We start from the raw sequence: 21,159 nt of genomic DNA on the forward strand, positions 1-21,159 counted from the left end.
ATACGAGTGTCCCTTATATTCGTATACAAGCGGTAGAAGGGAAAATAGAGTCTCTGAAACAAGTCTTTTTAAGAAAAAGAGTTAGAAGGCTAGAGCTACAAATTCAACACAAATTGGGCTTAAATTTATTTGGTAGCACAAGAGCTCCTTACTCTTACAGTCTCTGTAACTCTAGACAATTTCTTCTCTTAAGGATTCAATGGGTCTGCAGAGACCTGGTTTCAAATCCTGATTTCACCATTCATTGTTGATTGGTCTCTTTTATTGCCTATAAATTGACAATAATGAAAACTACCCAAGAGTGTTGTTAAAAGGCTTAAATAGGATAACATGTTAAAAGGTGTAACATACTTTTTAACATACATTTAAGCATTAAACACATACCATTTAAGCATACAAAATAAGTACTCATTAAATAGTAATCATATTATTAATATTATTATTTACTACTCATTTCCGTATGTATATTTAAACTTCACTAACATTCTAAAAATGAAATTACTACACAGGCATACTGACATTTAATTCTGCTTCTCAGTATAAATATAATTTTTAGTATTTGGACAGTTGTAATAATCAAGTAGAACATATTCATCTAGAATATGATCCCTAAGATATTTCTATGCAGTTCACTGTCAACATTTCATAATTTTAAATATATTGAGAACAAAGACAGTGTAATAATTATAACTTATACTGCCTGATAAAGTATTCGACATAAAGTCATATACGATCTTGATAAACTGGAATGTTTAAATCTCTCCCCTGATTTGGGAAGTCCTCAGCCTTTTTTTTGAGGAAGACTGGCCCTGAGCTAACATCTGAGCCCATCTTCCTCTATTTTATATGTGGGATGCCTGCCACAGCATGGCTTGATAAGTGGTGCGTAGGTCCATGTTTGGGCTTGGAACCTGCAAACCCCAGGCCACTGAAGTGGAGCACACAAACTTAACTACTATGCCACTGGACCGGCCCCTCAGCCGTTTTTTTTAAAATAAGCTTTCTGCCCATTGCTTTTTCTCTTTTCCTGGGATGCATAGATTGTTTCTCTATGGTATCCCATAGTTCATCTAGGCTTTCTTCACTTTTCCTCATTCTTTGTTTTTTGTTCTCGTCTGACTGGATAATTTCAAATATACTACCTTCTACTTCACAGATTCATTCCATCCCATGATCAAGTCTGTTGTCAATGCTCTCTATTACCTTTTTCATTTCATTCATTGTATTCTTCAGTTCTAGAACTTCTATTTGGTTCTCTTTTATGATTTCCATCTCTCTCTTAAACTTCTCGTTTTGTTCATGTATTTGTGTGCCTGATTTTGTTGAATTTTCTCTGTTTTCTTGTAGCAGTCCAGGGAGCTGACCATGGGTGGGGATGTGTATGGGTGAAGTGCGTGGAGTGCTGGGGGTGCTCATGGGCCAGTTTGGAGGATCCCCAGGTGAGGTGCTCCCAGCAACCGTGGGCAGGCTTCCACATGGTTAGTGGGATCCGAATCCCTTTGATGCCCTCTGAGAGCCCTGGTTGCTATTCTTTCAACTGTTTCCCACCCCCAAGTTATGAAGTACACCTCAGTGTTCTGGATGAGATGAGAAAAAGTGGGTCTCTTTGGCGGCATTCCACACAGCTGGGGAAGCCGAGTGCTTACTCACAAGCTCTCACTTTTCCTCTGTGGGAGAGATCCTGGCTGAGAATCTCTCTTGGCGCTGAGCTATGCTGCCTTGGGGGAGGGGTGATGTGGGTAAAGTAAACTGCTTCTCTTACCCTCTTCAATGTGTCTGTTCTCAGATTTATTTTTGCTCAAACGGTGTGCTGAATCTTCTCTGCTGGACTCCTGGACTTTCACAAATGTACTCTCATCTGTGTGTAATTGTCAAAATTGGTGTTCTTTGAGGGGAAGACAGTAGAAATCTCCTATTTTGCCATCTTGATGATACAACTCTCCTTAAGTAGGAGTTTGGAGTAGATATTAACTTCTCTCACAAATTCTAAATTCTTATGTTTTTTATTTTTCCATAATATTGAAAAATTCACTTTTTTATCTATACTAGTATTGATCCACTTTTCTATTGTTCCTATTGAGTGGAATAAATATCACCACTAGGATTGGAAACATGAACTAGCTACTAGCCTACTTTAAATTCTTTTCTTACGTTGGTATCTTGCATTATTGCATCATAATTTAGCTTGAAAGTGTCCCAGAAATGATCTGCAAATTGTACTGCTCAAACTAGCCCTCTCTTAGAAGTTCTTTGTTTTTCCTGAACTGGCTATTTCAATCTTGCAGCAAATTGGCAGTCTTTGCCATATTTTGAGATGTTTACAGCACATGTGCAGTATTTAAATAGTCATACAGTGACACACTAAAGATTTAAAAAAGAAAATAGCTACTTTTTATCTAAAGCTTTCCAAAATTTCTAAAAATAGAATGTTGCCATCAATATTAGATAAGAACTTTATGCTAAACTCTTGTCTTATTAAAAATTTTTCCAAATGTAGCCATTTGCAGTAAATAAAATGTATGAGCCAAGAAAATGTAATAAAAGTAGGTTAGAAAAAAAGGAAAAAATTTCTCATAAGTAGAGCACATTGGCCATGTGACATATGTTTATTCATGTGTTAATATAGTTACCCTTCCCCCTACAAAATCTGTCTTGATATTTGTTCCTCCCTCAAAATGATAACATCTGACTATGTTTATTTCTGTCTTCGGCAGCTTCTTCATGCTTATAGTTTAGTTTACAGTGTATTTATCTACATTCCTTTGATGTGATGTGCGGTTATTTCATACATGTTTGTATTCCATTTTTCCAATTATTTTGTGAACCTCTGGTAGTCAGGGTCACTGACAATTCTTTCCATTTCTATATATGTGACTCTCTCTTCCACTTACCTGTCAGCATACACTGTACTTAACACAGTATTTTACTCATGTTCAATTGGACTATGTATCATATTCACTGACAAGGAATTGCTGGACTAGAATAAAAAGTTATGAGTTTTTTTCTACAAATTTGATAAAACCTCAACTAAAAAATATGAATGAAGAATTCTTGATCTTTGTTCAATTAAGTCCAAGTATGTACTGTTTCATGTCACAGATAAAATGCTAAATATAAACACTTTAGTTTGGATTCTCTAGAATGCTGAACCTGAGAAAAGGGTTTGGATGGAAGTACTTTATCTGAAATATAATCCCAGAAAATAAGAATGAATGAGACAGGGAAAAAAGAAGAAGAAAAAGACTCATTTTCAAGGTTGTTGCTGTGGAATGGAGGCTTGATTGTATTGGGGGTCTCTTGAGAAGCACAAAGAATTCCTTTCTAGAGCTGCCCACATGAAGAACAAGAAGCTGGAGGTTTCATCCACTGTCTTTACTTCCTACTGGTTGCAAATTGTCCCCCAGCAGCATTAACTCTACCTGCAGTTGGTTCTCCCAGAGCCAGAGAATGCCCTCAGGAGAAAGAGGGAAGATGAAAGTGGCATTCCTCTTTGAGGTGGGATGCAGAGAACAAGACCATTATGGTCATTTACTACAATAACAGAATTGTAATGTCTTGTGCCTTGATCTGGAATGTTGTGCTCAGTTCTGCACAGCAGCTTTTAAGAGGGGGCATCACATGACAAGAACAAACAGGATAACATGGGTTATGAAAACCAAATCATATGGAAAAGCACTATGGAAGCTGGAGGTATAAGCTTTAAGAGAATATAGGAGAAAAGATAGGTTCAGTCAACTGGAGATGAGTCTCAACTTTTCTGGAACTATTACTGCAGCTATGACTGAAACCAGGGATGGGCTGATATGATGAGATGCAGAGCATTTGAAGCATCTGCTGCAATAAGTAATTCTTAAGAAAACTTTAACAGGAATACTTACTTTAAAACTTTCTCCTTAAACTTAAGATTATGTATGCAACTCCAAACAATGAGCCACCAGAGAAATCTGAGAGTTGACTAGTAAAAGATCATGGCAAATATTAGAAAAGCAAAAAACACACAAATCAGCATTTTTTCAGTTCAGTATTCAGAGTTATATTTAGATGAGTGTAAAATTCATTTGGTCAACCACTTCATCTTCAAATTCGTGTGTGTGGAAGTAAATCTGATCCATCTGTCCCTGAATTATTTTCTTAAACCACCAACATTTTATTTTACAAGAACTGATTTCCAAGGAGTCTTATGATATCCGTGACCTCCTGCCAAACCTGCTCAAAAAGTCTAAAATACGGTTATTGTACTGAATCTGCTTAAATGTACTACTTTTTAAGTTAAAATAAGCCAAGAAAACAAGCAAAAGAATATCTGATTTATCTGCTGCAATGCCATTCATGTTGAAATCAAGCATAAAACATGAAAAAAAGGAGAAAGATGTACACAGTATCAATTTTTACTACATGTATGCCCAGATATGGTATAATTCAAATCGTCTACCTAGCTAGAAAGCCATGTGTAAGCAGTTTACACATATGCCAGCTTTTTCAATGTGGAGTAGATGACCCAGGACAAGTTCATGCCGACTCTGAAGAATGATTTACGCAGGTTACCAATGAAGAACTTTCCCCATCTACCCGTTGGCTGCTCCCTACGTCCTTTCAGGGCTCTATTCCTTGGTCTATCTCTTAACTGTTACTACTACTCAGGGTTGCCACCTAGGCCCTTTGCTTCTCCAGTTCTCTGCCCTCTTCCTGGGCATTCTCGTCCTTTCCCAGGGTATCCTTGACTCCCTAGATGCTGATAACTCCCAAATCTGTATCTTCAGCTCTGCTTTAACTTCAGAAATGACTATTTCTGAACTCTTCCCACTTGGATAGTCAATAAGCACCTCAAAATCAATAATTCCATAACAACTCAAATTATGTGCTGGAAGCTGGGTAAAAGTGACTATTTCTGAACTCTTCCTACTTGGATAGTCAATAAGTACCTCAAAATCAACAATTCCCTAAGTATTTAAACTATGAGCCAGAAACTGGATATAATCTTTGACTCCTTTTTCCTTCTTTGTCCCTCTCCTCCCACATTTCCTCAGTTCCCAAGTCCAGTCCATTCCTTCTCTTAAACATCTCTCTAACCTGGTTCACATTATCATTTTCCATCGCCTGAATTACTGCAATACCTTCCTCCCTGAACTACCTGTATCCAGGATGGACTCCTGCAACCCATTCTCCGCACAACTATCAGAATGATCTTTCTACGAGAGAAGTCTGATCATGCCTCTTCCTGCTTAAAACTCCTCAGTGATTTCCCAACACTTTTAGAATAAAGTCCAAACTTCTCAACATAGTTACAAAACCCTAAATTACCCAACTCCTTCTTAAGTCCTCAACCTCTTCTCTCTGAACTCACCACTGGCATTCTATGGCTCAAATATTTGAGGTTTTTTCAATTTCTAAAAAATTGTCCTGCTCTCTCACACCTTAGGGACATTCTCACAAGCTGTTTCTTCTGATTAAAATCTCTTCTCCTCCCCAGTCCTACCCCACCCAACTTCCTCATGCTGTCAAATTTCCCTATCCCACCTACCTTTGCTGGCCATGTCAACTTAGGTGTCCTTTCCTCCAAGAAGCCTTTTCTGGCCCTGCTAGGGCTTAGTTCAATGCCCTTGACATGCTCTTCTACCATGCCTTGTGTCTAGTCTGTTACAGCCCTTATCACACTATATTGTGGTTTCTTTAACTGCCTTTTTCAATGAAGTTTAATCTCTCTAGGAGGGCTGGACCCCAGTTCCTAGCAGGATGCCCAAGACGTATTATATATGCAATTGTTGTTAAAATATGGGATGCATTTTAGATCCATGGTGACAGTCTTACACACAAAACAGATACATGTTTTCATTTAATTTTCCTCATTATTCATAGAAAAAAATGCTTTAATTTTAAGATGTAAAAATACGAACTATTTTCCCTCCTGATGCACACACACAACTTTTTTTCTGTTTCCTATCTGAACTTGGTGTGAAACATATTGAATTAGTATTTCATACAGTACTTTATCCTTTGATCGTTCTCCCAAATATCTACTATAAGTAATCATTGTTTCTTAGAAATCTTCAAGAAAATTGAGAAAGTGCATGAAGGTTAAGATTCCCAGGACAGATAGAATGCCAAGAGTTGGAAAAATAACCTGATTACACAGATATTTAATGCTTCAATCTTTAAAACTGAATGAATAAAGCATCATCTTTTTGAGAAATATTACTTAGAATGTGAAGTAAAGATTTGCAGATGTCCTAATGACAAAAGCTAACTTCTATATTTTTCAAGTCTACAAAAAGTTATGTAAAGTGGAGTAGGAGTTAATAATATAGTTAAACTGACCTTTCTCTCCATTACTGACAAAAACACATTTATCATCAGTGATAGGATGCCTTTAGTTGGTTAAGTCATGAAAATATCACCATGTTGTCTATAGGTATCCACATGTATTTAATGTATAGAGTGACAACTTGTGACTTTAAAAAGATACCTTCCATCTATAGCTAAAAAAGGGAAGTTTGCCTCTTGTTATAGAGGATTCTAGTTAAAAGGAGATTGTTGCTTTATTTTATGTCATTTTCCAGTGGTTTACTCATAATAGAGTCACTCACAAAATTATTTTGAAATTCACAACGGTGTATGTCTACACAATCAAAAATACAAAAGGATTTGGAAAAAATTAAATTGTTTTTCAAACAGGATATCAAATAGCACGATTAAAAAATAAGAATCTGACATAAGCAAGAAATCCTTTAGTTTAGCACTTTGATCAACATAGAGAAACTCCCCAATTGTCAAACGTCTGCTTATGTTTGGCTTCATAAGAATACATTGAAACCTAATTTTCAGTTTAGCTTTGCTTCCTAGTTTTTATGCATGAACTGTAGCCCCCAAAGGGTCTTCAAAAATTATGTACTAGCAATTCAAATTCCAGATACATTGATCATAACTTCAAGTTGAACAATCGTGTCACGTAATTAAATTTATGAAATATAAAGAAACATTGTAGAAGTTTACTTTTATGTTCCAGTATGCTTTTTTAGAAATGGAAACCTCTACATTTTCCTTGGCTGACTGATGCAAGTTGCAAAGCAGATTTAATAAGTCAATGTCAATTTTAGCAGCCAGTGTGAAAAAAGAGAAAATGTTCTATGTAGTAGAAAGAGCACTAAATATTTCAAATATTGGTAAGCAGCTAACTCTATTCTAACTCTGATGCCTCTCAGACCCAGCTCTAAAGCAGGTGTTCTCAGAATTCCTCATCATCACCATTCAAACGATCAACCTCTGAATAATTTTCTTATGCTCTCCTCAATCATTTTCCCTACTCTTTCTCATAAGACACCTGGTTATGGGACTTCATTTGGAGACTCTGCTAACAATATCTTTGTGATATTCTACATGACAGGATAATGAAATTTTAGTGTCTTAAATTTAGTGTCTTAAACCTAGGTTATTCAAATCCTAATTATTAAAGGAATTAGGTTATTAGGTAAAATGCCATAGAGCACACTATTGGAAAGATAATAAATGCTCATTAAATAATTACCTGATTGTGTACATTGCCTGAAACATCTGATAATTATTTTAAACTAAATCTATAAAATTCACATAAAAAGTATGATTCCTAACCAGTTCTCTAGGTAGTTCTAAGAAAAGGAGATGAGATATTTTAAAATTAGAATTACTGGGGGGCCACCCCTGTGGCTGAGTGGTTAAGTTCGCGTGCTCCTCTTCGGTGGCCCGAGGTTTCACCGGTTTGGATCCTGGGCACGGACATGGGACATGGCACCGCTCATCAGGCCATGTTGAGGTGGTGTCCCACTTGCCACAACTACAAGGACCTACAACTAAAAAAATATACAACTATATACTGGGGGGATTTGAGGAGAAAAAGCAGAAAAAAAAAAAGATTGGCAACAGTTGTTAGCTCAGGTGCCAATGTTTAAAAAAAAAAAGAATTACTGGAATATGTGTGGCTGTTTAATCTGACATCATCCCAAAAGAAAATCCATGCACTAAATGAATCAGTTTAGTTTATTTTCCTGGAGCAAACATTGGAAATCCACATTCCAAACAGGCAGAAAAACTTACCAATGATTGAAAGTCACAACTGATAAGATGATGCAACAGTTCTTTGGCCCTCATATAAACTGGTTCTGTGGTAGGATAAAATATGTTTTCTGAGGAGACGCTTAGTTTATAAAAATGGAGAATACTAATGAAAAGCAGACTCTTGAGGTTTTAAATGATCTGATTTTTCTGTTCTTCTTTTACTATGTTTGGAAGTGGCCTCAGAAATTATGAAATATAAGCTTAAAGGTAGTCTGGAAGATTTCTAAACTCTATCACAAGACAATTACTGGTTGAGAGTTTTTTCTTAATAAACGAACATGATCCATCTTGTGTTTTCCTCGTCTTCTCCTTCACTATTTCCACATAGAATAATTTGTACCTGGTTCTTATTGACTGCCACAAAAATGAACCATTTTGTAGGGGGCTCTGAGAGATAAAAGTCTATTTGGTAATGAGGTTATGTCCCTACTTTTCATCAAGTAAAAGTGGAAAGCTATAAAAAATATTGAAAGAAAAATACAGCTGTGTGACTCTTGGCACAAGAGGGTGAAGCTATTCCCACCGTTTGCTTCTTTTCCCCACATCCCCTTTCCAGTGCATATAAATTCATTGCTCTGGTGGTTTCACTTTGGGTCCCGGTTTTGACTGAATGTAAGAGCTCAAAGAAAAACACAGCTGAAAGCACTGCCTAGTGGCTTAACTCACAGCCTCAAATGATAGGCCTCCAACAGAGCCCAGCAGGCTTTGAGCAAAAAGGCTGATGGCTTAGAGCTCATTTTGCAAAGTGGAGAGTTTGAGAATAAGTCAGAAAGAGAGGCTTCGCCACAGCTGCCCTTAAGAGATTTTGCATAGCCCTACTAAAAATAAAGCTTGAGTATTCTAGTCCCCTACTATATGTAAGAAAATACATGATAGATTTCTCTGGCACTTTCAACTGACTGATTCTATGCTAGAATGCTAAAACCACAAGGAAATGACAAATTTACATGCAAAATGAAGAGCTGAGCTGCGCACAGCAATTTCTTTCACTTGTATTTGATTTACTCTTATTCTCTTCCGAAGGTCCGTAGGTCAGCGGTTGTTCTTGAACTAGTAGACCTAAAGCCCCCTAAGGAAATTTTGTCCTTGACTCTGCTCACCTCTCCCTTCACCCCATATTGCCCAACCATAGATGATCTTGTCAATAGTTGTGATCCAATGGTCTCTGGAAAGAAAGATATTCTACCTTCAAATATGTTAGATACAAAAACAGAAAATCAGCTGAAATGTGATAATTTAGATTTCACTGCTGTCTTTGGAGATCTGATGGTAAATTCCTTTAGAGACTGTCAAAGATGGCACCCATATCCTTGTGATTTAATCTCTAGGGCACCTCAAAAAGAGGACTATGAATTGCTTTTCTCTGTTGTTACTCTTCTGTAGAACAGAATTAATTTTTTCCCACAAAATTGCTAGAAAAGTTTTTTAAAAAGCTGAGTGAAAATATGCTAAGGATTTAGGATATTATCTCAGTTTTCTGCCCAGGTAGATAACCCCATTTATTAAACAGAGGAGTGGAACACATAACTGAAAGGTATGCTTAGCCTCCTTAATGGTGTTATGAAAGTAAAGTTACAACAAACTTCTCTTATCAGAAATATTTCAGGAACTATACTGCCATTATCACATTCAAAGGGAAATTAGAGTTATCAGCTGATTATGAAATGTACTCTGGTCCAGCACTGTGCACGTCTGGCTTCCACCTGTGGTTCTACTCTGTCCGCGGCCCTGAGGAATAGACTTTCTCTCTGTCCTTGAGAGAGAACTTTTTTGGGCTAGTCACTACATACAGCCCTTGTGGATGGGTCAAGAGAATATTTACACTGATGAAGAGAAAAGACTAGAAACAGAATTTTTAAATCAGAATCTAGACAAGGTGCCTTACAAGTTCACTTGTTACCTAAAAGAAGGAAACATATAAAGAACACATCTTAAAAGAGGCATGAGTCAATATTTTAAAATTAGAAATTAGACAAGGAACATTACTACCTCAGTTTTGACCCAAAGAAAGAAATATATTTAAAAATAGCTTGTGTCTTAGAGCAGGTATGATTGTTACTTCATCTTCATTTTGGAAGGATAGTTTCACTGCCTGAAGAATTCTCAGCTGACAGATATTTTCTTTCGGTACTTTAAATGTTATGTCATTGTATTCTGGATTCAGTTGTTTTAGTCCATCTTATTATTGCTTTTTGAAGACAAATCTTTTCAATTGGCTGCTTTTAGGATTTTCTCTTTTGTCTTTGGCCTTCAGAAGTTTTGCTGTGATATGCCTATATGTGATTTTTTTTCCCTTTCTTTTTCTCCATTTTTTTTCCCCTCCTGTGCCTGTTTGGAGTTGCTAAACATCTTGGATCTGTGTCATCTGGTGTCTTCTTTTTGTTTTTGAATTCTTGGCCATTCTCTCTCTTTTCTACTTCTGGGACTCCAATTACCCTTATTTTACACCTTTGACTGCGTCGCAAGTGTCTGTTATTCTCTGTTCTGTTTTTTCCATTCACTTTTTCTCCGTGTACTTCAGTTTGTAGAATTCTACTGACCGGTGTCCCAGTTCATTAACTTGTTTGTGTCATCTGCTAGGTTCAATATGCCCTTAAAGCCATCCATTGGATTCTTAAATTAAGTTAATGTCTGTTGAAGATCATCAAGTTGTTTCTTTTCATGGATTCTATTTCTCTGTTACTTATTTATCTCTAAATCTATTTTGTTAATGTTTCCCTTTATTTTTTTGAACATATTGGTTATAGTCTTTGACTGCTAACTTCAATATCTGAATCACCTGTGAATCTGTTTCTAATTTCTCTTAGTTATCAGTCCTATCTTTTTGTGTTTTTTAATTTTTATTGAATTCTGGACATTTGTGGTTAGGAAACTTTAGAGGCTCTGAAACACTTAAAACGTATTTTTAGACGTGTTTAAAGAGTTCACTTCTTCCTCTGCTAGGCGGACAGAGCAGGGGACTGATCACTTAATCCGATCACCAACTATCCCAGGGTGAGGCCAGATTTCGGTTTCGCTGTGATTCAGTTTACCTATGTCTTGTATCGCTTCTAGTCCTTTCAATTAAGAGTCTGCAAGTCTTTGTTTCTTTGGAATTTACATTTTGCTTTTAAGAGGTTTTCTAATTGCTTATTCATCCACCCTGGACAGCTTCAGAATCTCTCAAACATCTTATCGGGGAGACAAGTTATATGTCTGAAGCCATTCCTGTCTTCAATTCGGTTGCTCTACTTCCACATCATCGCCAAATTCTCTTCTGGATTCTCTCTTCTCCTTCAGTGGCCCTCCGCCAGGGGCCAGATATGACTTGTCAGCCTCTCCGTCTCAGTGTCTCTGGTCTCTGTAGTTTTCTTTCCTTCTGCAGGCCTTGATGCCTTCTGTAACTTATCCTGCTTTTCTAGTTCTGGTAAGTGGTATCATCGGCCTGCTGTGAACTGGTCCATACTATCCCAGGTAAAAGCTCAACATTTAATATTAGGGCAGGATTTTCTTTTTCTGTTTACTTTCTTAGCTCCGTGGCCGTCCGTGTGATTTCTACCAGTCAGATTTGTAGTAGCTGTTCTTTCACAGCAGGCTCTCAGTGACCGTGTGCTTGGTCTTCCTGCTTGATTTCAGGAAAGCTGGTCTTTACTGTCTATTCATATGACCCTGCCTGCTTGCACTGTACCTTGAAATCCTAATTCTGGTCTTCAGGACTGAATTGCTTCTCAGAGCCCCATTCCACCTGCTGATTTTGTTCTGTTTGGGGTTTTGGATACAAAATTGCTGCCTCTACCATCTACTCCACATGCCTCTGCTTGCGCGTGTGTTAACTGAACAGCACCTTGGGCCTACCTGCTCAGATGCCACCTTAACCTGGTTCTCTGATCATAGTGTCACACTCTGGCAATAAGTCATGCATTGATCCCATAGCCTTGCTTAATTATTTTATTCTCCTAGACTCTTGTCAAGATAAATGCTAATCTTGTCTCATTTGGTTATATCTATCCACCTGTCATCCATAAACCAGTGCTGATATTTTCATAATAAACTGGAGTGCAAAACAACTGCAAAGCTGAGAGGAAATTTCAAAGGAGAAAAATTTAAAGTAGAAGATTTACTCCACTTCATTTATCAGTTTGAGTGTGCTTTGCATACATTTCCTAAAGTGTGAGTCCCAGAACACGTCTGACTGTAGTTTCAACCAGGTTGTATTGTAACAGTAAAACATTTTCTCTTGACTAACTTTAAAAAGAAGAGAATCAATGGGGCTGGCCCCGTGGCCTAGTGGTGAAGTTGGTGCGCTCTGCTGCAGGCGGCCCAGTGTTTCATTGGTTCGTGTCCTGGGTGCGGACACGGCACTGCTCATCGAGCCACGCTGAGGCGGTGTCCCACATGCTACAACTAGCAGGACCTGCAACGAAGAATGTACAACTGTGTACCGGGGGGCTTTGGGGAGAAAAAGGAAAAAAATAAAATCTTTAAAAAATAAATAAATAAATAAATAAAAGAAGAGAATTAAAAGCATTCTCTCAATATTTCAGAGAAGCTTCCTGTAGAGAAGAGAGTACATTCTGCTTTTAAACAAAAGCAAAACCACAAGCTAAGCCTTTCATAAGCCAGCAAAACACACAGCCTGGCTGTGAAAACAGCCTCTCCTCGCCTGAATACTGTAAAGGTTACTGAGGAAATGGATGGGGAAGATGCAGCAGTTGTTTCAAGCACCAGCTCAACAGGGTGGAAAAAGAAATGGGGAAAGAATATGCGCATGGTTGAGAACTTTTCTGCAATTTTGTTAACATTTTCTGTACGAAATGTGTTATTAGTGTCTCCTGAGGGAAGAAAAACTAATTTAGATGCTGCCTAGTGGGTAAGGGTTTTGATATTGTAGTGTTTTCTCTTTAGTTAGTAGATGAGGGGACGTGAAGAGGTGAGGAATCAATACTTACTATGTCACACGGCAGCTGGATTATCGTGCCTTAATGAGGGCCTTTTTCAGTGCAGAGCTAGGTAGGGAGAGTCGTAATATTCATAAGGAGTAGTCCTGGTTTTCCTTGGTAACCATATAGCACCACCTCATCATTTGCAGTATTTCCATTGATTAACATTTAAAAAGAATAAAAATCATCCAAGAAATTATTATTTTGTCACCATGCTTCACAAACTTACATGGCCTCTACTTTTCAATCAAAACTTTGGTGTGAAAGCACATGGAATTCTTACAGCTATGCTGGATGCGTCTCGCTGCCTTAGAAAACACTTAGAAAATGTTTTTTAATAAAAAACTTGACTAGCATATAGGAGTGAATGTTGCTGGCTAAATAATGACCTCTTCACATGTATTCTCACTCTTCAAATATACTTAAACTATTTGCTTTGGGATATAAATATGTATGTGAGATGTTTTAGATTTAGTGGAGATGGATGGTTAATATTTTATAAAGCTCTTTTTAAAATGTAATAGTAGAATGATTCATGCTATATATTTTTCTTATATTTTTGAAAAAATTGTAAAACGTCAATTGTAGATTGGTCATTTTTTAATGATAAATTGGTAGAAAAAGTATTTAATGACACTGTACCTAACAAAAATTTTGCAATAGAAATAAAAATTTTACCTTTTTTTTCTTTATAGTTTAAAGTAATTCAGGAAATTAGTCTTAATTTTTTCCCAGGATTGATTTTAAGGAGAGGTTTTGAATAATTACACTTTAGGTGTAAAATAGTCAATGTCCTGTCCTCTTGCAATCACTGTCTTGAGAAGGATCTGTCTGCAGAGCCACTGTCTTATGTTGCTTAATATGGGATCGAGGCAATAATTCTTTCAGTTATTAGTAAAAATGTAAAAATTATGGAAATTTCTATAAGTTAATGGATTGAATGCTTAATTCCTCCCACAATAAAAAAATTTAATAGGCAGGAAATTAAGAAACCTTGAATCAGTTTTCAATCAGGTTTTTGTTAATGTGACATAAGCAGTCAATTTATCATATGAATTGAGCCTACACAGCAGAGAGGTTGGTGCTGTCTTCGTGTGTTGGTCAACTAGAATATTAGGTGTTCCACATACAAAATTTCTCTACATTTTAGAATTTGTTTCACTTGACTTTATAAGCATTTCTTTATATAGGCTTCAATATATACTAGTTAGAGCATGAAGGAAGTAGGTAAAAATCTCACGTATATCTACAAAGGAATAATCCAATAGAAACCTCAATGTAGAAGGCAAAGAGATATTTAAAAGAGGTTGTTCCAATGTTCGTTTTTGAACTTTCCTTTGGTAGTGATTAGACGGTTTTTGTCACAATGCTGCAAGGAAGAAAAACTACATACACAGAATCTATCCCACTACAGTTAAATGATGAGGTGGACAAATTGGTTCAAATGAGTGCCATTGACCACAAAAACAGTTTAAAAGTGATATTTGTAATAACATTTTACACATCTTTAGGTGACCAGTCTTGGCTCCATGCCAAAGTGATCAGATAAAATAAGTATTAATGAAAACAAACCTATAGTCTCCTCCATGGAAAGAAAAGAATGTAGGGAAATCTTAATTTCCTTCCTCTTGTTAGACCAGATATACTTGCCTCTAATCCTATCAGCTAATAGTTATGTTTGGACAATGCCAAAGGAATGCCTTGATAAATGCAATAATCAAGCTGATTTCTTTTCTGTGACTTGTCATCACACACAATGATGGTGGTTTTGTGAAATTCAATCCTACTTTAGTGAATTCTACTGGACTGGTTTATGATTGGCCACACTGCCTTCTCCTTTGACACTCCCCTCCCATCAGTAAGACAAATGTGATATCATTGCAACAACACAGTAGAGGGCCACTTCGTTGCTTCAACCTGCCATTCTGTAAATTGAGGAAAGGAAATTATCCAATGCATTTTGGGATTAATATTTCTGTTTTGGTCATTTGGTGTAAAATTAACTGAAATCACAAAATATGGAGTTTTTCTTAATGTGTTCTAATATTTTCAGTAAAGTAAAATTATTATATGATTATATAACAAGCATATATGATTATAATTTGTTGACTAAAATAGACTAAATTCCTGTCAGCTAGTTAGACCAGCTCCCAAATGAGTGAACTGGAAAAAAGTCACGTGTTTGAATCCTAAATAAAATGTGATGTTTCCCATTTTTAATACTCCTGCAAAATTTAGAATAGAGAAGAAATAGAAGTTATTTTGGAATCATGCAAAACAGGCTTCCTTTTACCTACTTTCTCCCAATGGTAACATCTTATGTAACTATAGTACCATAATAAAGCCATGAAATTGACATTGCTGCCATGTATGTTTATAGTTCTATGCTATAGATTCTTGAACCTACCATTGAAATCAAAAAACAGAACTACCTCGTGACCACAAAGATCTCCGTGATACCCACTCCTTTGTCTCCCACCAACCCTAATGCCTAGCAACAACTTATCTCTTCTCCATCTCTGTAATTTCGTCATTAAATAATGTGATGCAAGTTGAATTACACAGTATGTGACCTTTTGAGATTGACTTTTGTTCATTCAGCATATTGCCCTTGTGTATAATTAAGTCATTTTGGTTTTTATCCACTGTGCCAATCTCTGTCTTTTAATTAGTGTATTTAGGTCAATTGTATTTAACATAATTACTCACATGTTAGGGTCTAAGTCTGCCAGTATAGTTTTTTTTTCTGGCTTTTCTGTTTTTTTGTTTCTGTTTTCTTTTTTCTACCTTCCTGTAGGTTACTTGAACATTTTTTATAATTCCATTTTGATTTATCTATTATGTTTGTAAATATATCTTCTTCTACAGATTATTTAGTGAATGCTTTATTACATATATATAATTTATCACAGTCCCCTGGTACTAACATTTTATTACTTTGAGTGAAGTATAGAAACTTTATCCTCCTTTAAGTCTCTTTACTTTCTCTCATTTATAATATGATTTTTTAAAGTATGTCCTCTACATTGAGAACCGTATCAGGCAACGTTAAAATTTTTCTATCAGTCATCAACTATAATGTAGAAAACTCAAGATGAGAAGCAAAGTCTATGATATTTACCCATATGTTTTCTCTTTCCATCATTCTTGCTGATGTTCCAAGATTACTTTTGTTTTTTGGTGAGGAATATTGGCCCCAAGCTAACATTGTTGCCAATTTTCCTCTTTTTTTTGCAGGAGGAAGATTTTCCCTGAGCTAACATCCATGTCAATATTCCTCTATTTTGTACATGGAATACTGCCACAGCATGGCTTGATGAGTGGTGTGTAGGTCTGTGCCTGGTATCCAAACCCGTGAACCCTGGGCTGCCAAAGCTGAGTGCACAAACTTAACCACTATGCCACCAGGCTGGCCGGCAAGATTTCTTTTTAAGTCATTTCCCTTCTGATTAGAAAACTTCCTTAAGCCATTCTTTTAGGATAGGTCTGCTAGTGACAAATTCTCTTAGTTTTCCTTCATCTAATGTTATCTTTATCTCCCCTTCATTCTTGAAGCATAACTTCACTGGATATGTAATTGCAAAGCTGACAGTTTTGTTCAGCACTTAAAAAATGTTGTGCCACTTCCTCCTGGGCTTCATGGATCTAATGAAAAATTGCTGTTATTCAAATCGCTTTTCCCTATTTGTAAGGTGTCATTTCTCTCTGGCTGCCTTATTGCCGCTAGATAGTTGTGAAAGTGCCACCTTCTCATTTGGCTTCCACAAACTGGAAGGAAGAAGAGCAGTTAAGGTATAAAAGTTTTCTGTGTTTTAGAAAGTAGGTGTCCCTTTCCTGATCGTTTGATTAGAGAAAGTAGGCTTTCTTGGGAGCTTGTTTTTTCTTGTCTGTTGCTATTTGCATTTCTGGATTGCCAGCTTCTCCAGCATCCAGTCAAGGATATAAAAGTCAGAAGGAAACCTAGAGAACTCGCTGCTGTGATGTCTCTCAGATCAAAGGTCCTGGTCTGCTTTCTTCTCTCTGCCTTTTTGAGTCTCCTTATGTTTGTTTTACATATAATGCTCAAGGTTTTTAAGCTATATGTGCCCACCCTGGAGATTTTCATCTCTATTGAGTTTTTTATTTCCATGATTAAATTTTATATTTCTAATTGTTTCTTTTTATATCCACCTGTTCTTGTTTCACTGTAGCTAATTTTGTTTCAACATTTCCTGATTTTTAAAAAATGGATATGCTATCTCTCTTTGTGGGTACCAAATATTAAAGACATTTTCTAGTTGCTCTGAAGTTTTCATTTCATCTGGAGGGAATTCACCTTCCAATTGCTTTTTTGGCACTAATTCTTTTTTTTTTGAGGAAGATTAGCTAACATCTACTGCCTGAGCTAACATCTGCTGCCAATCCTCCTCTTTTTGCTGAGGAAGACTGGCCCTGAGCTAACATCCGTGGCCATCTTCCTCTACTTTATATGTGGGACACCTACCACAGCATGGCTTGCCAAACGGTGCCACGTCTGCACCCAGGATCTGAACCGGCAAACCCCAGGCCTCCAAAGCAGAACATGTGAACTTAACCGATATGCCACCGGGCTGGCCCCTGGCGATAATTCTTAAATGTTCCTTTTCTTCTTGTGTTTTGAGATTTTAATTTTCAACACAGAATGAAGAGAATTTCCCCTTCTATGCTTACCTTTCCTTGTTAATGTTCTTGAGTCTTTCTCCATTCAACACTACACAGTTTTAATCTAGAATCAGGTCTTAATTTGGACCCCAGGACTCCTGGTCCATGGTGATATTAGAAATGGAGCAGATGTGGTCACTGAGTCCATGGTGGCTTATCCCAAGTTATCCACTTTCTCCTGTCTCTCTGGTTACATGGATCAGCACTTTTTCCCAGCATAGCATATACCCTGCGTACATTAAATTTGACTTTATCTGCCAACTTATTTTTAATTTCTCTTATGATATATGTTGTCCTTGCCCATCTCTAGAAACCAACAGAGCAAAGTCTTATATCCTTGTTTTCCCTCCAAGATTCACTTTTGAACCACTTAAGCAATATTTATAAGAATTTGAATATCGGTACCATGAGCCCCGCTTTGGTTCTAATCAGCAAGCCTGGCTTTTGTTGCTTCCTTCACGTGAAGTCAATCCTTTTACTCATGGATAAGAACTCTCAGCTGACTCTGCCTGCTTCTCGATCCAAAGGCTTTCAGGCCATGGTTTCTTACCTGATTATTGCATTTTGCTTTTCTTATGTTATGGTCCATAGAGATGTTTTGACTACTTGTTGACTGTGATTGCGTCATTTTGGTCATCTCTTTTTATATTTAATCTGCCGTTACTATTGCTTTTGAGCAGAGGAATCTTTAAAGCATGAACTTACAACATTCTGTTTATTGGAAGTACTCTAGTTTCCACTAAACTGACTTTTTCTCTCACATTTCCAAAATAACTGCCTAAAATAAAGACTCAAGTCAATCTGTTATCTTAGTTCATCGAAGGTCTGTATCTTTCGGTATTATTCTAGAAATTGGTTCTCTCTTTACCAAAGCATTCTATATATGAGTCAGTGCTCTTCTGCAGCCAATATCCTGAATAAGTCATGTGTTTCCATAGGTTTAGATATTGTCTGAGGCTGATATCTATAAAAACATACGTTAAATTTTACTTTCTCTTCCACTTATTTTTAATTTCTCTTATTATGATATATATTGTCCTTGCCTCAGATATCTTCTCAACCTCTGGAATCCAACAGAACAAAGTCAAATATCCTTGTTTTTCCTCCAAGATTCATTTGTGAACCACTTAGGCAACATTTATAAGAATTTGAGAGCCTTTACCATGGCACAGGAATCTGAGTGCCTTGGACCTAGCAAGCTGATTTCAGGAAACGGAAGTCATGTCCTTTGCCTTAACAAGATTGCAAACCAAATACTTGTTTGTTAAAACTATTTATTTAGCACCTAGTATGAGTAAGTAATTTCACTACAATTGTGTTTTGTAATATAGAGAAGCAGAAAAAAGAAGGTCTTATTTTATGAAAAATAGGCATTCAAATGTTTATTTGATAAGCTGTTATGTGTCAACTATGCTACTATCCTAAGAGCTGTGGAAGAATTGAAAATTGAGGCTAATCTTCATTCCTTTATAGGTTATTATGGAGATAAAACACTAATGACCATAGTACAGGGTATATAACGATGAATATTATAAGACTGGCATAGAGAAAGTGCTATGGGTATTGGGCAGAGGAAGCTGACTTTCAATTGGGCGTAAGGGAGGCATGAACTGGGAATGATTTCTCAGAGGAGATGCCATTTGAACAGAACTTAGAAGAATGGTAGTATTGTATGAGGGAAGGAGCATTCTGAGTATGAGGAACAAACACACAGGATGAGCAAGCTGGAGGATATATATAATCAAATCGTACTGCTAGTATTTTCTTTTATACTTTGTTCCTTCTCTTTCCACGTGTAATCAGTAAATAAATCAAAGTCGAGAGTTCTCATTATCATTGGACTTGTTTAAAAATCATTTCACTCCTTGTTTTTTCCACTAACATATCTTTGCTTGCTTCGGCTAATTGAACTTTAAAATCTTTTCTTCATATCCTTAATTCCACCTTTTTTCTCTATCTCTTTACATTTAACATTTTAAAAAATTACATATGTTTTTAATAACACATTTTTTATTAAACTTCTTTTCACTTACATTATCTGCTTTCTAATAACGACTATATGGCGTTCTTCAAATCACATAGAGAATCCTGACAGTAACAACAAAAACATATTCACAGGGTGATTTCTATTTGCGTTTAGTGCTTTTTCTTTTTTTTTTCCTCAAGTTTTTATTGCTAGACACTTTTTTTAGACGAGTTTTAGATTTACATGAAAATAGAACAGAGGTCCCCTATTAATAATGTATTACATTAGCCATTAAAGTGTTACATCGTCACAATTAATGACTCAATATTAACATATAATTATTAACTGAAGTCCATAGTTTATTCAGATTTTCTTAGTTTTTACCCCATGCCCTTCTTCTGTTCGAGAATCTCAAACAGGATTCCCTGTTACATTTGGTTATCATGTCTCCTTGGGTTCCTCTTGGCTATGACAGTTCCTTAGACTTTGTTTTTGATGACCATATTAGTCAGGGTTCTTCAGAGAAACAGAACCAGTAGGATATATAGAAAGAGATTTACTCTAAGAGATTGACCCTGTGATAACAAAGGCTGAGAAGTTCCACAAGCTGTCATCTGCAAGCTAGAGGCCCAGGAAAACCAATGGTATAGCGTCAATCCAAATGCAAAGTCCTGAGAACCAGGGGGCCCGATGGTGTAAGTCCTGGTTCAAGTCTGAAGGCCCAACGGACTTGAATCAGGACTTGTACCATCGGTCCCCTTGGTTCTTAGGCCTTTAGATTTGTATTTAGCTTCTTCCTTTTTCTCTTCTTCCTTAAGTTGTAAAGTTAGGTTGCTGATTTGAAATCTTTCTTATGTTTTAATGTGGGTGGTTATAGCCATAAATTTTCCTCTTAGCACTGCTTTCACTGTGTTCCTTAAGCTTTCAAATATTGTGTTTATGATTTTTTCCTTTGATCCATTGGTTAAGAGTGTAGTGTTTAACTTCCACAAATTTATGAATTTTACAGTTTTACTTCTGTTATTGGTTTCCAACTTTATCTTGTTGTGGTTGGAGAAGACACTTTCATGATATCTATGTTTTGAAATCTATTGAGATTTAATTTGTGGGCTCACATATAGAAAAATATATAGAAAAGAGGATGCTGCTCTCTCAGAGTCAGAGTGATTGGGCTGAGTGGAAAGGGAAGTTTGTTCTGCTTAGCGGCAAGCTGGAGGAGATACAACAGAGGCTATGGGCAGTAGCCAGTGGCAGCAAAATCCATGAGAAGAGGAGGTTTTTTATGCCTTGGTACTGTGGGGTTGATGACACCAGCAGCTGTTCTAAGCACCATTTCCCTGGTCCCTTTTCTGGACTGCTGGAAGGTGGGCAGTCTGGGATTTCAGGAGGGATACTTTCTTTTTTTGTGGGAGGGAAGAAGATTGGCCCTGACCTAACATCTGTTGCCTGTCCTTCCTCTTTTTGCTTGAAGAAGATTGCCACTGAGCTAACCTCTGTGCCCAGCTC

At 36.8% G+C, this 21,159-nt stretch overlaps 1 protein-coding gene across 2 annotated transcripts in view; it reads left to right on the forward strand.

The window, feature by feature from the left end:
- PPP1R1C (protein phosphatase 1 regulatory inhibitor subunit 1C) overlaps positions 1–21,159 on the forward strand; it is a 107,371-nt gene that overhangs the window by 34,099 nt on the left and 52,113 nt on the right. The window lies entirely within an intron of this gene.

The sequence above is a fragment of the Equus przewalskii genome, chromosome 17 (genome assembly GCF_037783145.1).
Source record: "Equus przewalskii isolate Varuska chromosome 17, EquPr2, whole genome shotgun sequence".
NCBI classification, from domain to species: domain Eukaryota; kingdom Metazoa; phylum Chordata; class Mammalia; order Perissodactyla; family Equidae; genus Equus; species Equus przewalskii.